We start from the raw sequence: 16,539 nt of genomic DNA, 5'->3' as shown, positions 1-16,539 counted from the left end.
AATCTTCAATTATCACTAAATTCACAAATTTAGTAGCAAGTGTGGAGAATAAAAATTTAATTCAGGAGAACATAAGCACACTGGTCAAATGGGTAGGCAAGGCAAATGCCATATAAAGAACTATGAATTGATATATTTTGTTTGCAAAAGTGAGAAGCAATATTAACTAAATAGCACAATTTTAAAGGTTGTGCAGAAGTGGAGAGATCTTTGAAAGTGACAGAATAAGTCAAGATAGCTTTTGCTTCTGAAATATATATCTGAAGCTATATTTTGTCTTGAAGCTATCCTTGACTTATTAAAAGGAAAAGAGTACAAAGCAAGGAAGTTATGCTGAACATTCTTCAAGAGAAAAAAACACTCGTCAGACCTCATCTGAGTCTGGTCACCACACCTCAAGAAAGATACTGAGGTTTTAATGAGAAGAGACACAGAAATACAGAAGACATGGAACTGGGGAGGACAATTTTCAATTGTGTGGAAAGACTAGTGAAGGCTTTTGTTTTCTCCTTTGAATAGCAAAGATTGAGAGGATTGATTGAAGCATGCAAATTAATGAATAATTTTGAAAGAGGTAAAAAAGATAAATTGTTCAGAGATGGTTCAGTACCTACAGGACATACAGAAAAGTGATTGCCTAAGACCAAGCATGAGGAATCAGTTAATACATAGCAACTTGTTTGATCTGGAATACATGCCTCAAATGGTGGAGTGGTTTCAAGAGTAGCTTTCTAAAGGACATTGGCTAAATAAATGAAGGAGGAAAATTATAGAAGAGCAGAGGACTGGGACTATTTTGGATATCTTTATTATAGGGTCAGCACTGGCAATGATGGGCTGAATTGCTTCCTCTTACAGTATTGTTCTATGATTCTGCAGAACAGTAACTTTGCTTTGAGATGTCCTGAGTGCTATGCAAGGCACCACATAAGCCTTTCATTCTCACTGACATTCACAGTGTTGCCTCTCAACTCAAATCTGTCACCACCTAGTTGTGATTTTCAGCCACAACTCCTTTGCGAAACTGAAGTCATCAACTTATGTTCCCACAAACACTGAAGAACCTTTAGCTCTTGGACCCAATAAGCTCAGCACCTTCACTTGTCAGTTATCTACCTGTAACAGACTGTTTGAAACCCCTCATATTCTTTTACTTTCAAACCTTCTTTACTGATCTGGACTTTATTCATTCTTTAATACACTGCCATTTTTTTAATAATGAACTGTGAGATTTATTGTGGGCACTTGTTTGTCAAAGTTACTAATCAAACAAGCTTACAATAGAAGGCCATTCAGTATGTGATGTCTCATCCAATACTGAGTATTATCTAATTTGATCGCATCGCTGCCTCGCCCCGCCCTCTCAGTAGCCTGCAAATTGGTCCTCTCTAAATAGATATCCAACTGCCGTCTAAAAGTTTCGACCGAACCTGCGCCCATCATCCCTTCAGTTGGCATAACAACCCTCAGAGTGGAAAAAGTCTCAGCTCTCTTTCAGTTCTTTGGTTGATTTTAAACATCACTGATCCACTTGCCAGAGGAATCAGGATCTCCTCCTCCACTCCATCGAGACCCCCACCCCATAACTTAATTCTGAACACCTCTATTCAATCTCCGTTTCACCCGAGTGACCAGGTCGCCTTCTGAGAGCAGGGCTGCTCTCGGGGCACTGGCGATACAATGTGGACTCTGGCACACACTGGGAATGGCATTCCAGCCAGACCAAAACAAGACCGCAAAACTCGAGTGGGTTGGCTTTCCTTCCCACCACAGCCCGATGTGTAAAGAACTCCATCCAAGTACAAGACACGGAAGGAAAACCTCATGCCCAGTGACTCGCCTCGAATAGACAGATGCCCATTTGGTGGGGCGTTCCAGCAGTGGTGGTGGTGGTGATGGAGTTGGTGGTGGGGGGGGAGAGAAACAATACGGGAACGCGCGTCCATGCTCGTGGTCACGAGCGCGCGCTCCCCCCACACCGCGATCGGCGGGCACGCGCCACCCCGCAACATGGAATCCTGGCGTGCACGCGCGCCGAGGCAGCGCGCTCCCAGTTAAAAAAAAAGAGAAAACCCACAAGAAGTTCCGACATTGTCCCCCGGGTTCGAACCTCTCACCTTCCTTCATTAACATACAAAGCGCCGACTTCCTCCTTCAACTCGCCGACATGCACAATGTAACAATTGCAAACGCTGCAACATTGTTTCTCCAGCTCGGCAGCAAGATGAGCTTGCGGTATCACTGAGGCAAAATGGCGACATTTTAAAGAAGCAGGAGAACTCAGAGCTGGCCGCGTAAAAAAGAGGCAGAAAAACATTTTACATCGCCTGAAGTTGTCCCGATCGATCGACAATCGGAAGAGTAAAAGCAAAGGAAAAGATGGAAAATACGAGGCGGCTGCCAAAGGGAAGTGAGGCCCTGACAGAGTCGGGCGTCTTACCTTAAATTTCTGGTTAGATTATTATCTTCAGGGCCTTACAGTAGACTCTATTCCTGGGTCATGCGCGATCCCACTTGTCCTTTGACAGTTGTACAGTGAGGAGGTAAGTTTCAACTCTCGCGTTACTATTTAATGCTGCACGATTTTCAAGTTCCAGCACAAGCAGCAAATCTGCATTTCCAACGCTGCAAATGTCTGCTTCGTGCCTGCCAAAAACAGACGACAGATTACATACTTCCATCCGAATATCATTGCATAAATAGGATCCGCAGCCCAAGTGGAAACTACAGAAGAACTGCCCCCGCCTTCTTCACAAATGTAACTTCGTGTTTATGCAATACTATCTGCAGCTGCTTTTACATTGTCCAAACTCGACTAAAACTATTTGTTTTTCCAAAAAACAACACCGTTGCTTGAAGAACATGGCCCCGAGTATCTCAGAATATTTTACAATAAAACTTGCGCTGAGATTCGAAAACGCATATTGACAACTCCTGATCAGCCCAATTTATGTCCAAGATAAAGTAGAAAAATCTCTTCGGGACGGAATGTTCTTTGTAGTTTCACGTTTCCTTGTTTAATCTGAGCAACTACTTTTGAAAATCATGTTTTGATTTGAACTGAAAGACAACGTGAAAGACTTTCAGCAGTTTGAAAGTTAACGTGCCATATGCTACATAATATGAACCACGAAGTAATATCCTGGCCTGAAAACGGTGCAGTTTGCTCTACATCTAGTCAGTTATTAGCATTCCAATTGTGTTGAAATGGTCTTGGAATAAATTAATGTGTAACTAATGTATGATTTATTTTTTATGATCTGTATACAAGTTTTCCTGTCGAGATAGAGTAAGTATTATTCATTCGCAAAGTAGAGAACAATCCAGATAGTCATTGGGAAACAAGTTGTAATTTACAAAACGATTTTAACAAAAATTAAATATCCTAGTTTGGGATGCAGCAAAATTGCGGGGAAAAATGTGCGAAGTTATTTTTAAGTATAAAGATGCATATACAGGCAAGACAAGAACAGACGAATTAATTGAAGTTTCCTAACTGACAGAACGGCAGTGATGACAAAAGAAGGAACAAGTTCCTTCACAGCCTAAGTATTTTTTTGGGTAGAAGCAAAATCCAAGGGCACGAAGTTAGGCGTCATTTTGGTAGGATGACAGATCGTTCCTATTACTGGAGCAATTCGCTGCTCACAATACTTCCAAAAGCACGCAGTTGGATTCAAACACACGTACGGAATGTATTACACAAATGCGGAATGCTTCCTCCCTCGACCTTAAGCCTAAGATAATGTGTTGACAAACTGAAGGGTTTTTATTTTGTTGACTGAGGGTTTTACGTGTTGTTCAGGAGTGTGGCAGATGAGACTTTTCATCACTTGCGCTTTTCGCTTTAGTATAATAAACAACTGTGTGAAAGTGAAATTTAAAATGTTAAAGTGATCCAGAACGGAAAGTGGGTAAATAAGTCATAAAAGGAAAAATAATATTCGTGCTGGAACTCTGAATCAATAATAGATTATGCTGGAAGTATTAATCAGGTCTGACGCATCTGTGGAGAGGAAGACGGTTTGGTCCGAACTGAGAATGATTAAAACTCAAATCATCACCTATATTTCAACCAACACGTAAAGTGAAACATTAAAACCAAGAGAATGAAGGAAACGAGTACGAGATAAATTAAAATAAATAAAGTGTACCTTTGGTGAAAAGTCTCCAATACAACAAGACAGGATGAGTGAAATTCTTGCAATATTGTGCACATTGTCCTGGATCAAGTTTGGTCTTCAGCTGAAAAGGTGGGAGAGGGGGTGTGCATTTGGACAAGGTCAGACAAAGCAAATCAGGTCTCCCAAATTAAAGTCCTACATTGTAATTTGTTTCGATTTATTATTGTCACATACTGAGACACAGTGAAAAGTTTTGGTTTGTATGCTAACCAGACAAATCGTACCTTACATAAGTACATCAAAGTAGATTTAAGGGCGGCACGGTGGCACAGTGGTTAGCACTGCTGCCTCACAGCGCCAGAGACCTGGGTTCAATTCCCGACTCAGGTGACTGACTGTGTGGAGTTTGCACATTCTCCCCGTGTCTGCGTGGGTTTCCTCCGGGTGCTCCGGTTTCCTCCCACAGTCCAAAGATGTGCAGGTCAGGTGAATTGGCCATGCTAAATTGCCTGTAGTGTTAAGTAAAAGGGTAAATGTAGGGGAATGGGTGGGTTGCGCTTCGGAGGGTCGGTGTGGACTTGTTGGGCCGAAGGGCCTGTTTCCACACTGTAAGTAATCTAATCTAATCTAATCTACATCAAAGTAATAGAATAGGAAACAGAATATAATGTTACAGATACAGAGAATTTGTAAAGATCAACTCTAATATATGAGAAGACCATTTATAAGTCTAATAACAGCTGTTCTTAAATATGTTGGTATGTGCTTTCAAACTTTTGTATCTTCTGCCTGATGGAAGAGACAATAAGGAGTGGGATGGGTCCTTGATTATGTCGGCTGCTTTCCCAAGGCAGTGGTAAGTGTAGCCAGAGCCAATGGAAGGAAGGTTGGTTTTCATGTTGGACTAGGCTGTACTCACAACTCTCTAATTTCTTGCAGTCTTGGGCAGAGCAGTTGTGATAAATCCAGGTAGGAAGCTTTCTATGGTGCATCTACAAAAGAAATTGGTAAGAGGCATTGGTGTGCTTTCTCGTCTGTAGTGTCAACCTGGATGAACCAGAATAGATCAATTTACTCTTGGGAATTTGAAGTTCTCGACCACCGCTACCTTAGCATTAATGATACAGATAGGGACTTGTCCTCCATTCTGCTTCCTGAAGTCAATGAACAGCTCCTTCATTTTGCTGACATTGAGGGTGTTTTTTTTATTGAATAGATATTTTTATTGAAAATTTAACATGTTTTTATAAGCTTACAAATAAAAAAATACACAAGTACAAGCACTAATATACAATTAAATCTTAAATAAATAATAGCCAAAATCTGTCAAACAAAAAGAAGAGATACAGAAAGAAAAAGACAAAACTCAACTAACTACTAATCTAACCTATAACTAACCAGAGTGTATGATCAAATATCTTACATTACTCAAGAGAAAAAAAACATAGTAATTAAATAGTCAAGTACATGCTCAGAATGAATTAACATCAAATCATAATAAAACCTGTATTCATGCGGGATTCCTCCCCATTGGGCCCTGGACCAGCCAGAACCATTACCTCAGCTAGGTGAAAGCCCTTGACAAAATGGCTGTAATATCTATCTATGTAATTCAAGAAGGGCTGCCATATTTTATAGAATAATTCAGTTTTTTTGGTGCACCATATTTGTAAGGAAGTCAAGGGGAATACATTCCATGATTAATCTGTGCCAATTTGGAAGTCCTAGAGGGCCCTCAGCCACCCAGTTTATTAAGATATTTTTCCTTGCACAAAAGGAGAGAATGGAAAATAATTTCCTCCTGTGCACATCCAGAGAAGGTAAGCTCGAGAAACCCAGGAGAAGAGATACTGAACTGTGTAATAAATGATAAAGAGTGCTGACCGAGGATCTAATTTCAGTTCCCAAGATTTCTGTCAAGGTATTTGCTACTTTGGTCCAGTATTTGCGGATCTTATGGCATGTCCATAAGCAATGTGTAAGAGTGCCCACCCCTGTTTTACATTTGGGACACATTGGAGGTGCTCCTGCCCTAAATTTTGCCAATTGTTCTGGTACTATATGAGCCCGATGGAGTACCTTTAACTGAATGGCCTGGGTTCTGTTACAAATGGAGATTTTTTTGGCATTTTCCCAGATGTCATCCCACATTTCTGTAGAAATTTCCAGCCCCAATTTCTGATCCCATGTTCTAAGCAGATGGTCCATGTCTTCCGACACTTCATTGTGTAATAAATGATAAAGAGTGCTGACCGAGGATACACCCATTGGCCACAACACTCTACGTTCTCTATCTGATTTATAAAGGCTATCTAATAGCGTAGTCTTCTTCTGTATATAGTCTCGAATTTGGAAGTATCAAAAGAGGTCTCCATTAGGTAGTCCAAATTTCTGGTGCAGCTGTTCAAAAGACATCAGGACCAACAGATCCCCTAAACAGGAGATACTTCTGGACCCCCAGGATTTGAATGTGGCATCTGTGAGCCCTGGTTGAAAACCCCATTCCCCCACTATAGGAGTATAGGAGGATGTTTTATGTGAATTACCCTCGTTTTGCTGCATTATATTCCAGGCTTTAATAGTGTTTAATACTATAGAGTTTTTACAGTGGTCCATAATGATTTTCATCTTATCTCAAAAATAAGAGATTAATAAGAGGGCACTTTACTTGAGAAGCCTCGATGTCCAGCCAGATTGATTGCGGGTCAGACGAGACCCAATCAGCTATGTAGCTTAACAGGGAACTCAGTTGATACTTCCTAAAGTCTGGAAAATCCAGCCCTCCCCTTGCCTGTGGAAGCTGTAGCTTCCTTAACTTAATGAGGGACTGTTTATGATTCCAGATGAAAGAACCCAGCCAACCATACAATTTGTGCAGTGCCGGCCTCGGCAGCATCACCGGAAGCATTCTTATAGGGTATAAGAGACGGGGCAAGACATTCATTTTAATTAGAGCTATTCTACCTAGCCAGGAAATTGGAAGATCCCCCCAACATTGAAGGTCCTGCCTTATCCTTTCCAGTTGATGCACAAAATTGACCTTGTATAGCTGGCCAAATACTGGGGTGATAAAAATGCCTAACTATAAAAAACCCTCCAGAGACCATCGAAAGGGAAAGTGAGATCCGTCCAATAAGTGGGACATACTAGCGAGGCCACCCATCGGCATGGCCTCCGATTTTGAGAAATTAATTTTGTAGCCTGAGAATGCACTAAATATATTAATAACTTGGATTAAGCGAGGCACTGACATCAGAGGATTACTAAGAAAAAGGAGAACATTATCTGCATAAATGGTAATTTTATGTTTACTTGTACCAACCCTCGGGGCCATTATGTTAGAGTCAGCCCATATAGCTTCCACTAGTGGCTCAATTATTAGTGTGAATAGTAACGGTGAGAGAGGACATCCCTGATGGCACCCTCTACCTACACTGAAGCTATCTGAGCCTAATCCATTGGTGGTCACAACTGCTTTGGGATCATTATACAATATTGAGACCCATTTATCAAATACCTTTCCAATGCCAAACCTTTCCAATATATAGAACAGGTATGACCATTCAACCCTGTTGAATGCCTTTTCCGCGTCCAATGAGACTGATATTCGCAGTATTTTTTTCCTGATGACAGACTTGAATCACATTCTAATATTATTAGATGATCTACGGCCCTTGATAAATCCCACCTGATCCTCTTTTATGATATATGGCAATACCTTCTCCAGCCTCAATGCTAATATTTTAGAAAGAATTTTAAAATCTACATTTAGCAAGGACATTGGTCTGTATGATGCGCAATCTTCTGGGTCCTTTCCTTTTTTGAGAATAAGGGAGATATTCGCATCTTTCAGTGAAGGCAGGAGGCAGCCCTGACTATATGAGTAATTGTACATGTCCATAAGTGGACCAGCTAATACTCCTATAAACTCTTCGTAGAATTCAACCTGAAATCCATCTGGGCCAGGTACCATACCGCACTGAAGCTGCCTGATTGCGTCAAGTATTTCCTGGGTTGTAAGGGGAGCATTCAGGACCGATAACTGTTCCGGAGTTTGGTCTGGAAAGGCCAGGCTTTTAAAAAAGGACTTCATCCTCCTAAGTCAATCATCACGATCCTGCGATTTATGCAAATCAGAATAAAACTTTCTGACGATTGTGTTGATCCTTTTATGATCGTGAGTCAGAGTACCAGCACTTTCCCTGATGGACGTGATAGCTTGAGGGACCTTCTTTTTCCTTGGGAGAAATGCTAAGTATCTAGCAGGTTTATCGCTAAATTCATATAATCTTTGCTTTGCAAATCATATTTCCCTCTTTGCCATTTGGGTAAGCGTGGTATTCAGGGCTGTCCTAAGGGCCGTAATCCTTTGTAATTTAGCTATAGGAGGTCTATCAACATACGCTGTTTCAGCTGCTTTTAAGTGAGCCTCAAGTAGACACTGTTGTTCTCCCTTTAGTTTTTTTCTGGGTTGCCGAGTATAAAATGATCAGACCTCACACATAAGCCTTAATGGTCTCCTACATCATTGACGGGTTACTAGCCATACCTGAATTAATTTCATAAAAAGTTTTAAATTCTTGAGAAAAATATTTTACAAATTTACTATCCTTCATTAAGAAGGAATCCATACGCCAATGTCGGGGGATGCCTCATTATTCTTAGCCTTGATTGATGGTATTAGTAATAACATTAGCAAATTTGCTGACGATACTAAGCTGGGTGGCAGGGTGAAATGTGAGGAGGATGTTAGGAGATTACAGGGTGACCTGGACAGGTTAGGTGAGTGGTCAGATGCATGGCAGATGCAGTTTAATGTGGATATATGTATGGTTATCCACTTTGGTGGCAAGAACAGAAAGGCAGATTACTACCGAAATGGAATCAATTTAGGTAAAGGGGCAGTACAAACAGATCTGGGTGTTCTTGTGTATCAGTCAATGAAGGTAAGCATGCAGGTACAGCAGGTAGTGAAGAAGGCTAATAGCATGCTGGGGATCTGATTGAGGCATATAAGATTATTAAAGGATTGGGCACTATGGAGGCAGGAAACATGTTTCCGCTGATGGGTGAGTCCCAAACCAGAGGACACAGCTTAAAAATACGGGATAGACCATTTAGGACAGAGATGAGGACAAACTTCTTCACCCAGAGAGTGGCGGCTGTGTGGAATGCTCTGCCCCAGAGGGCAGTGGAGGTCCAGTCTCTGGATTCATTTAAGAAAGAGTTGGATAGAGCTCTCAAGGATAGTGGAATCAAGGGTTATGGAGATAAGGCAGGAACAGGATACTGATTAAGGATGATCAGCCATGATCATATTGAATGGTGGTGCAGGCTCGAAGGGCAGAATGGCCCACTCCTGCACCTATTGTCTATTGTCTATTGATTTCCATATACACAGCAGCATAATCAGAAATTATTATATTACCTATTTTGCAGGATGATATGGAATTCAAAGGTTGAGGGGGCAAAAAACCTATCAATTCTAGTGTGACATTTATGTGAATTAGAGTAAAAAGAGAAATCTCTGCCATGCGGGAGAAGGCAACTCCACACATCTACTAATCCTAACTCTTTATTCAAATCTGCCAATTGTCTGGATCTGGGGGATACACCCACTGTACTCTTGGATATCCTGTCTATCTCCGGGTCCATAATGCAAGTAAAGTCTCTCCCTATAATTGTATGATGAGCCCTGAGAGCCATCAGTTTGGAGAAGACTCCCATTATAAATTTGAAAGGATGTGCCGGTGGACAATACAGATTTAAAATCCCATATTCCTCTCCATTTATAAGGGCTTTAATCAGTATATATCGTCCAGATTCATCTTTTATCTGACTTAGGATTCTGAAAGGGAGATTCTTGTGAATAAGAATGACTACTCCCCTACTTTTTGAACTGAAAGAAGAAAAGAAGGCCTGATCAAATCCATCCTGTTATATTTTCAAGTGTTCTTTATCCAGTAAATGTGTCTCCTGTAGGAGAGCTATATCAACACTTTCTTGTTTGAGGTTTGACTGGTGAATTACTCCCCTTGACATTCCAGGTGCACCATTTAATCGAATGACTAACCATAATCATCCAGGCAAGTCCGAGACCCCCCGGGAGGAGAAACCCCATCCAAAACACCCTGAGCATAGACCATAGAAAATTCACAAAAGTAGAGATTCTTTAATACACTCACACCAATATAATAAAATACTATTTCTAAATAGAAAAAATATAAAACATATTTAAACAGAGATTTTCCCCCTTGTTTCCAGGGGGCATCACTTCCTTTCTGAAAACCCAAGATATCCTCTCACAACCAGTGCCCCACCTTCGACCCAGGCACCCCATAATAAAATAAAGAAAATTCAAGTGTACTATAAAGCTAAAGTTAACCGTGAGTACCCTACCCCCACCCACACCAACACCTACATATATTTGGTAATGTTAGTACCACGTATAAAGATATAAAACTATAAAATTACAGTCTCAGCAGGTAATAGTTTAGTATAGTAACACAAAATAATAGGGGGAAACAACCCGGCTCTAAGAGAAAGAGATAAGGTGAGACAAGGCAGACACCAGTCCTCACCTGAATCAACTAAACCACCTGGCCTATATATATTAAAAAAAAGGAAAATTGCAAAGTGGAGAACAAATAAGCCCCCCTCCCTACCCCCCAGAGATAACATTAAGCAATAAAGGTAATAAGAGAAAAAAAACGATAAACCGGGAAAGGGGGGTGGGGGCAGAACAACATTATTCACCACACGAATTAACTTTTACAATTTATTTAAGAGAGTCCAAAAATTCCTTGGCCTTCTCCGGCGATCCGAAGTTATAGATGGACCCTTTGTGGCTAAAATGTAGCGTCGCTGGGTAGTGCAGGGAGTATTGAATGTTTAAATCCCTAAAACGCTTCTTCATTTCATCAAACGTCTTCCTCTTGTGGACAAGCTGGGGAAAAATCCTGAAACAGCATAATCTTGGATCCTTTGTGAGTCATGGCTTGGAGATCTTTCCCGATATTTCTGGAGGCTTCCAGAAGCATTTGCTTCTCTCCATAGCACTGCAGTTGGAACAGGACCGGGTAGGGGCACTGGTCCGACACGGGTCTGCATATTGCAACCCGGTGAGCCCACTCTACCCGCACCTGGCCTGACCCAGACTCCAGTTTCAACATCTGAGGGAGCCACTGCTCCAGAAACACTGCAAGCTGGCCTTCCTCTTCCCGTTCGGGAAGGCCCAGCAAACAAATTTTTTTTTTACGGGAATCGAGCTCGTCGATGTGATCTTCTAAAGCCCAGACTCGCTGTTCGACAGTCCGGACCTAACCCGCAGCCGATTCTGCAGTAGCCTCAGAGGTCGTGGCCTTTAGATCCACCCCCTCCGACTCGATGTTCATTTTTTTATGTCTCGGTTGTGCTTTTGCAGTGCAACCGACAATGATTCCCACCTGCCCCTGGACTCTTTTATCAAGGCAGTGATCTTCTCTTCAAGCTTGGAAATCACTGCAACAAGGCTCGCCACCGTAGGTAAGTCCCCCGGGGCAGCTGTGGATGCCTCTGCTGCAGCTGGGAGGGTGGGGGAGGGGTTCCTGTGTGCTGCGAGCTGCGGGTATTCTTTCCCTTAGTCATTTTAACAGAGCACCAAACTACTCAAGTTTGGTGCAAAATGACTAGCCGTATTAAATAAAAGTTATTTTAAATGATTTGGCAGGTGTGGTGGAGGCGGGCAGCCCACTCTGCCTGAGTCTTGGGCAGAGCACTACAGACTCAGACTTGCTGGGTCGCCGCCATCTTGGATCTCCAAGGGAGAGATTGTTGACTTTGCATCACGCACTGAGGTGTCTGTCTCTTTCCTGTATTCTGTCTTGTTGTTGTTTGAGATCCGATCCACTATGATGGTGTCATCAGCGGATTTGTAAATGGAGTTAGAGTTGAATTTGGCCACATAATCATGAGTTATAAGAAATATAGAAATTAGCTCTATTTCTATGATAAATTCTTGATTTAGTTTATAATGGAAACTGTCTTTGTAAATGTTTGTAACAACAATATCCTTTGCAATTTGTTGGTTCTCCAGATTTGCCACTACAATTACAGCAAGTTTCTTTGTGTAGGTTCTTTTAATAATTTGATCATAGAACTTCATAAAAGTGTAATGTCGATATGGAGTGTAAATTAACATTATATTTTAATGTATACAACACAAATGAGAAAGATGTTACATATTGGCAGTCAGAATCACATTATAGAAATGCTGTTGAGGCTTGACACTGCTAAAGGTCCAGTAATGATTATCATTCCATTTTCTTTATTAAGCCACAAGTTGATGATCCCCACATCAATATGAAAACTGTGGTTTCAAATTGGCTGCCTTATTAAGTCTCCCTTTAATTCCACAGTGAGAAGTTGCTGACATTACCAATCAGGCAACAGATTTTTTTTTTGTTGTTGTGGAATGTTAGATCCACCTGACTTTGGCAGTGAGATGTCCAATAATGCAAGGACCTCAAAGCCAAGAAACATAGTGGCTGCTGTTGAACTTAGCTTATCTCCTTCTCACTTGGGTGGCCTGCCAATCATTCCAGTTAGCTTGGGTAGCTAAAGCTAACAGATGCTGACAAAACCTGCCTCTTAGACTGCTAATGTCAAAACAACAAATTAAAATTCAATCAACCCTCCTGTGCACATCAGGAGTCTGTACTCCAAGCTTCTCCAGGCAGCTGGCAGCAGGCCAGATGCAAACATCAGGTGACTGGTTTGCAAATTAGTAATGATAAATCTCAGATTAATCAAGTTCTTACTGCATTGGCCCACAACTTGGTGCTAAATTAACAGTCTTGTTTTTTAAGCCTACAGAATTTCTTCACTGAGACCTAAAAATATCTTATTGTTCTAATGCCGATATTCAGCCCAGGTTTGCAGTTTGACACATTGTTGCAACAGGATATAAGAAACATTTTTTTTTTAGATTAGATTACTTACAGTGTGGAAACAGGCCCTTCGGCCCAACAAGTCCATACCGCCCTGCCGAAGCGCAACCCACCCATACCCCTATATCTACCCCTTACCTAACACTATGGGCAATTTAGCATGGCCAATTCACCTGACCTGCACATCTTTGGACTGTGGGAGGAAACCGGAGCACCCGGAGGAAACCCACGCAGACACGGGGAGAACGTGCAAACTCCACACAGACAGTTGCCCGAGGTGGGAATTGAACCCGGGTCTCTGGCGCTGTGAGGCAGCAGCACTAACCACTGTGCCACCATGCCTCCCTAAACCATGCTATCATAGTTCAAAGACAGTTAAAATCAAGTCTTCCATTTCCCAGTAATAAGATCTTTCAGCTTGATGAGGACTAAAAATTCTAAAAACCTCTTAAACAATGATTTCTTAACTTTTTTATTTTCTTGTGGAGTAGATATTTTTGATGACACAATGAATAATGCTCACACTGGGGCATCTTAGTCTAGAGAAGGTTTAGGATAGGTGAGTTCACATCAATCACAATTTGGGCTACAAACGTCCAGCTGTGTAGCACCTATATTTTGTTCTTTTGAAAACAATCTTTATTCATAAAAATTTATGAAACTTCATTACGAAACTATTCAAATCTGGCATTATAAAAAGTGCAACACAGTTTGAATTATAACTGTAGTTTGAATTATTTCAACACATGAAATGAAATCTGACTTTCCTCACTACACTAGTAATCACAGTCAGGCAGCATCCGAGGAGCAGGAGAATCGACGTTACGGGCATAAGCCCTTCATCATTCCTGATCCATTCCCTTCATCCAGCACCCACTGGATCCCATTTCCATTTGGGCTGTCCATGATTGACTCAGCCAACTTTACTTTGAATGAATACAACAGAAGATTTTCAGTTCAATAATAATCATAGACCTTTCCATTCCTTTGATACTGTAACAGTCCTGTTGGCAACAATGCACATATAAAACTCCCCATATAACAAATTAACCAAATCGATAGCTCGATGAATTTAATTTGACTTCAACTCCCAGTCTGCAATATCTAATAGCTCCAGGAAGAAACAATCATACACCTGAGCTTAAATGCCTCCAGCTTTAAAGAACCAGTTTATGGTTTTATCCAAACACTTATTGTCCAGCATGATCACTAACTTCTTACTCTAAGGTTAATCTAATGTTAACAAATTTAATTTGATTTCACTTGCCTTAAACGCCCCAGCTTCAAATAACTCCTTCAGAGTTTTATCCAATCATTTTTGACATGGAAATATTACTAACTCCTCAGTCGAAAGTAATCTAGTATTAACGCATCTAACTAGATTTTACCGTTTCTCAGGAGCAATTTTACTCATGAATATCTTCTATGGAACTGAAAGTAAAACTGAATAAATCTCTCTTTCTCTGTCTCTCTCTGTCTCTCAGTTATGGGTGATTCCCTTGAGCTTTGAAAAAAAATCCACGAATTTTCAACACAACCTTGAGGCAAAATTAGCTTGCTAGGTTGTCAACCCTTTCAACGTAAACAAAACTTATTAACTTTGAAAACTAACTTTCAAAAACATTTTTTTTTAAATCACCATGGGTAATAAATTAAAAGACGCAAGTTAATTACTAATATTCCCAGACACACAAAAAAACTTCATATGTCACTAATTTAAAATCCAAACTCAAAAGTCTAGGCTAGTATGCAATGTAGTATTAAGGGACTTTTGCACTGTTGAAGGTGCTGTCTTTTAGGTGAGATGATAAAAACTGATGTTTCATTTGTTTGCAAAAGATCTGGTTGCACAGATTCCATGGCAGCATTTTGAAGAAGTGTCCTGATCAATATTTATCCCTCAAACTACTTCACAAAAAACAGTTTTGGTCATCATCACATTGCTGATTGCAGGGGTTTGCTGAGCACAATTTGGCTGTCATCTTTCCAATATTAAACAAATAATTACACATCAAAAGTACTTAATTGACTGCAAAGTACTTTGTTACAACTGATGGTTGCGAAAAGTGCAATTTTATTTACGATCTCTGATTTTCTTTTCCACTTAAGATAAAACTTCTATATTTTGGACTTGTCTTCACAGCAGAGGTCTGTGATACAGAAGGTATTTTAATTTCTCTTTACAATCCTTAATACATTTTGTCAGCTTTATGAATAATTTTGAAACAACACTACATATTAAAGTTTGGCAGACTTTCAACTTTTTACAGAATTACCATGTTTTGCCAGCCATAATATTGTCTACTAATGAACTTCCACGTGATAAACTTACCAATGCTGTTTGTAACAGTCATAAATCATTCAGTGTGAACACTGGCAGGCAACTGCAACATGGGCACCACTGCGTTTCATAAGAAAAATCGTTGTTAGTAGTTCCCTCAGTTATCCTAACGATACTAAGTCTATCCCAGAAACGTAAAGCTGTTATGTGGTGGTTAGTTAAGTGCATGCAGTTACATGCATTTTCTTTGTAACACATTTCTCAATACAAGTTTTGACACACCTTCAACTAAATGGCTACAATTTCATGTTTATATGCAGCAGCAACACTGCATATTAACCATGAAGGTAGTATTAGAACAAGAAGTAAAGAAGTGATAATCTTGAGCTTCATAAACTCTGAACTAAAAAAAGGTGCAATTGAAGCTGAACCAAGCTGAATGAAACATATTGTTACAACTTGTTTGAGTATGTGTGTGTGCAACCTGCATGCTTACCATATTTCATAAGCCAAAGGGTAAACAGTAAAGAAGCCTTTAGGTACAGTGTCTAGCATTGCTGGATGTGAGCTAGAAGTGAAAGGTTCAAGAACTACTCAAAGATTTCCTGACCTCAGAAGGCACCGTCATAACGTCGCCAAATAGTTTGAGCCTCAAGTTTTAATTCTTTCCAGCAATGCCAAGTAGTAAAAGTAAGAGATCCCTGGTCAACCATATGATGGAAAGAAATCTACCATCATGACTCATATCTTCTGGCAACAACACAGAAACCATAAACCCATAGGATTGAGTAGCATAAGTAGGCCATTCAGCCCATCAGTCTGCTCCACCATTCATTGATGTCATGGCTGATCTAATAATCCTCAACTCTACATTTCTACATATCTCCATAAACGTTTGTGATTTTCTTAAAAGATTAAAAAGTGGTCGATCTCAGCTTTGAATATACTTAACAACAAACCTCGATAACCATCTATAGCAAAGAATGCCAAGATTTGCTATTTCAGAGAGAAAAAAATTCTTCCTAATCTCTCTTTTAAATGCATGACCTCCTATTCTAAGATTATGCCCTCTGGTTCTAGACTTTCTCACAAGAGGAAAAAAAACTCTTTGCGTTTACCCTGTTAAGCCCTATCGTAATCTTAAATGTTTCAATGAGATCTCCTCTCATTCTTCTAAATTCCAATGAGTACAAACCTCCTACCTGGT

General features: G+C 40.4%; 1 protein-coding gene across 4 annotated transcripts in view; it reads right to left on the bottom strand.

The window, feature by feature from the left end:
* The window catches only part of znf512b (zinc finger protein 512B), a 105,964-nt gene extending 102,962 nt beyond the window's left edge, over positions 1–3,002 (bottom strand). For 2 of the 4 annotated variants that reach the window (XM_072556660.1, XM_072556663.1), the window contains exon 1: positions 2,441–3,000. The gene's annotated coding sequence lies outside the window, so the exon portion shown is untranslated. Of the gene's footprint in view, positions 1–2,440 lie in introns of all 4 variants that reach the window. The other 2 variants (XM_072556664.1, XM_072556658.1) reach the window with 2 other exon arrangements.
* Positions 3,003–16,539: the final 13,537 nt, after the last annotated feature.

The sequence above is a fragment of the Chiloscyllium punctatum genome, chromosome 37 (assembly GCF_047496795.1).
Source record: "Chiloscyllium punctatum isolate Juve2018m chromosome 37, sChiPun1.3, whole genome shotgun sequence".
Lineage (NCBI taxonomy): Eukaryota > Metazoa > Chordata > Chondrichthyes > Orectolobiformes > Hemiscylliidae > Chiloscyllium > Chiloscyllium punctatum.
The sequence above is the reverse complement of the archived record's forward strand: the minus strand, read 5'-3'. Positions and strand labels throughout refer to the sequence as shown.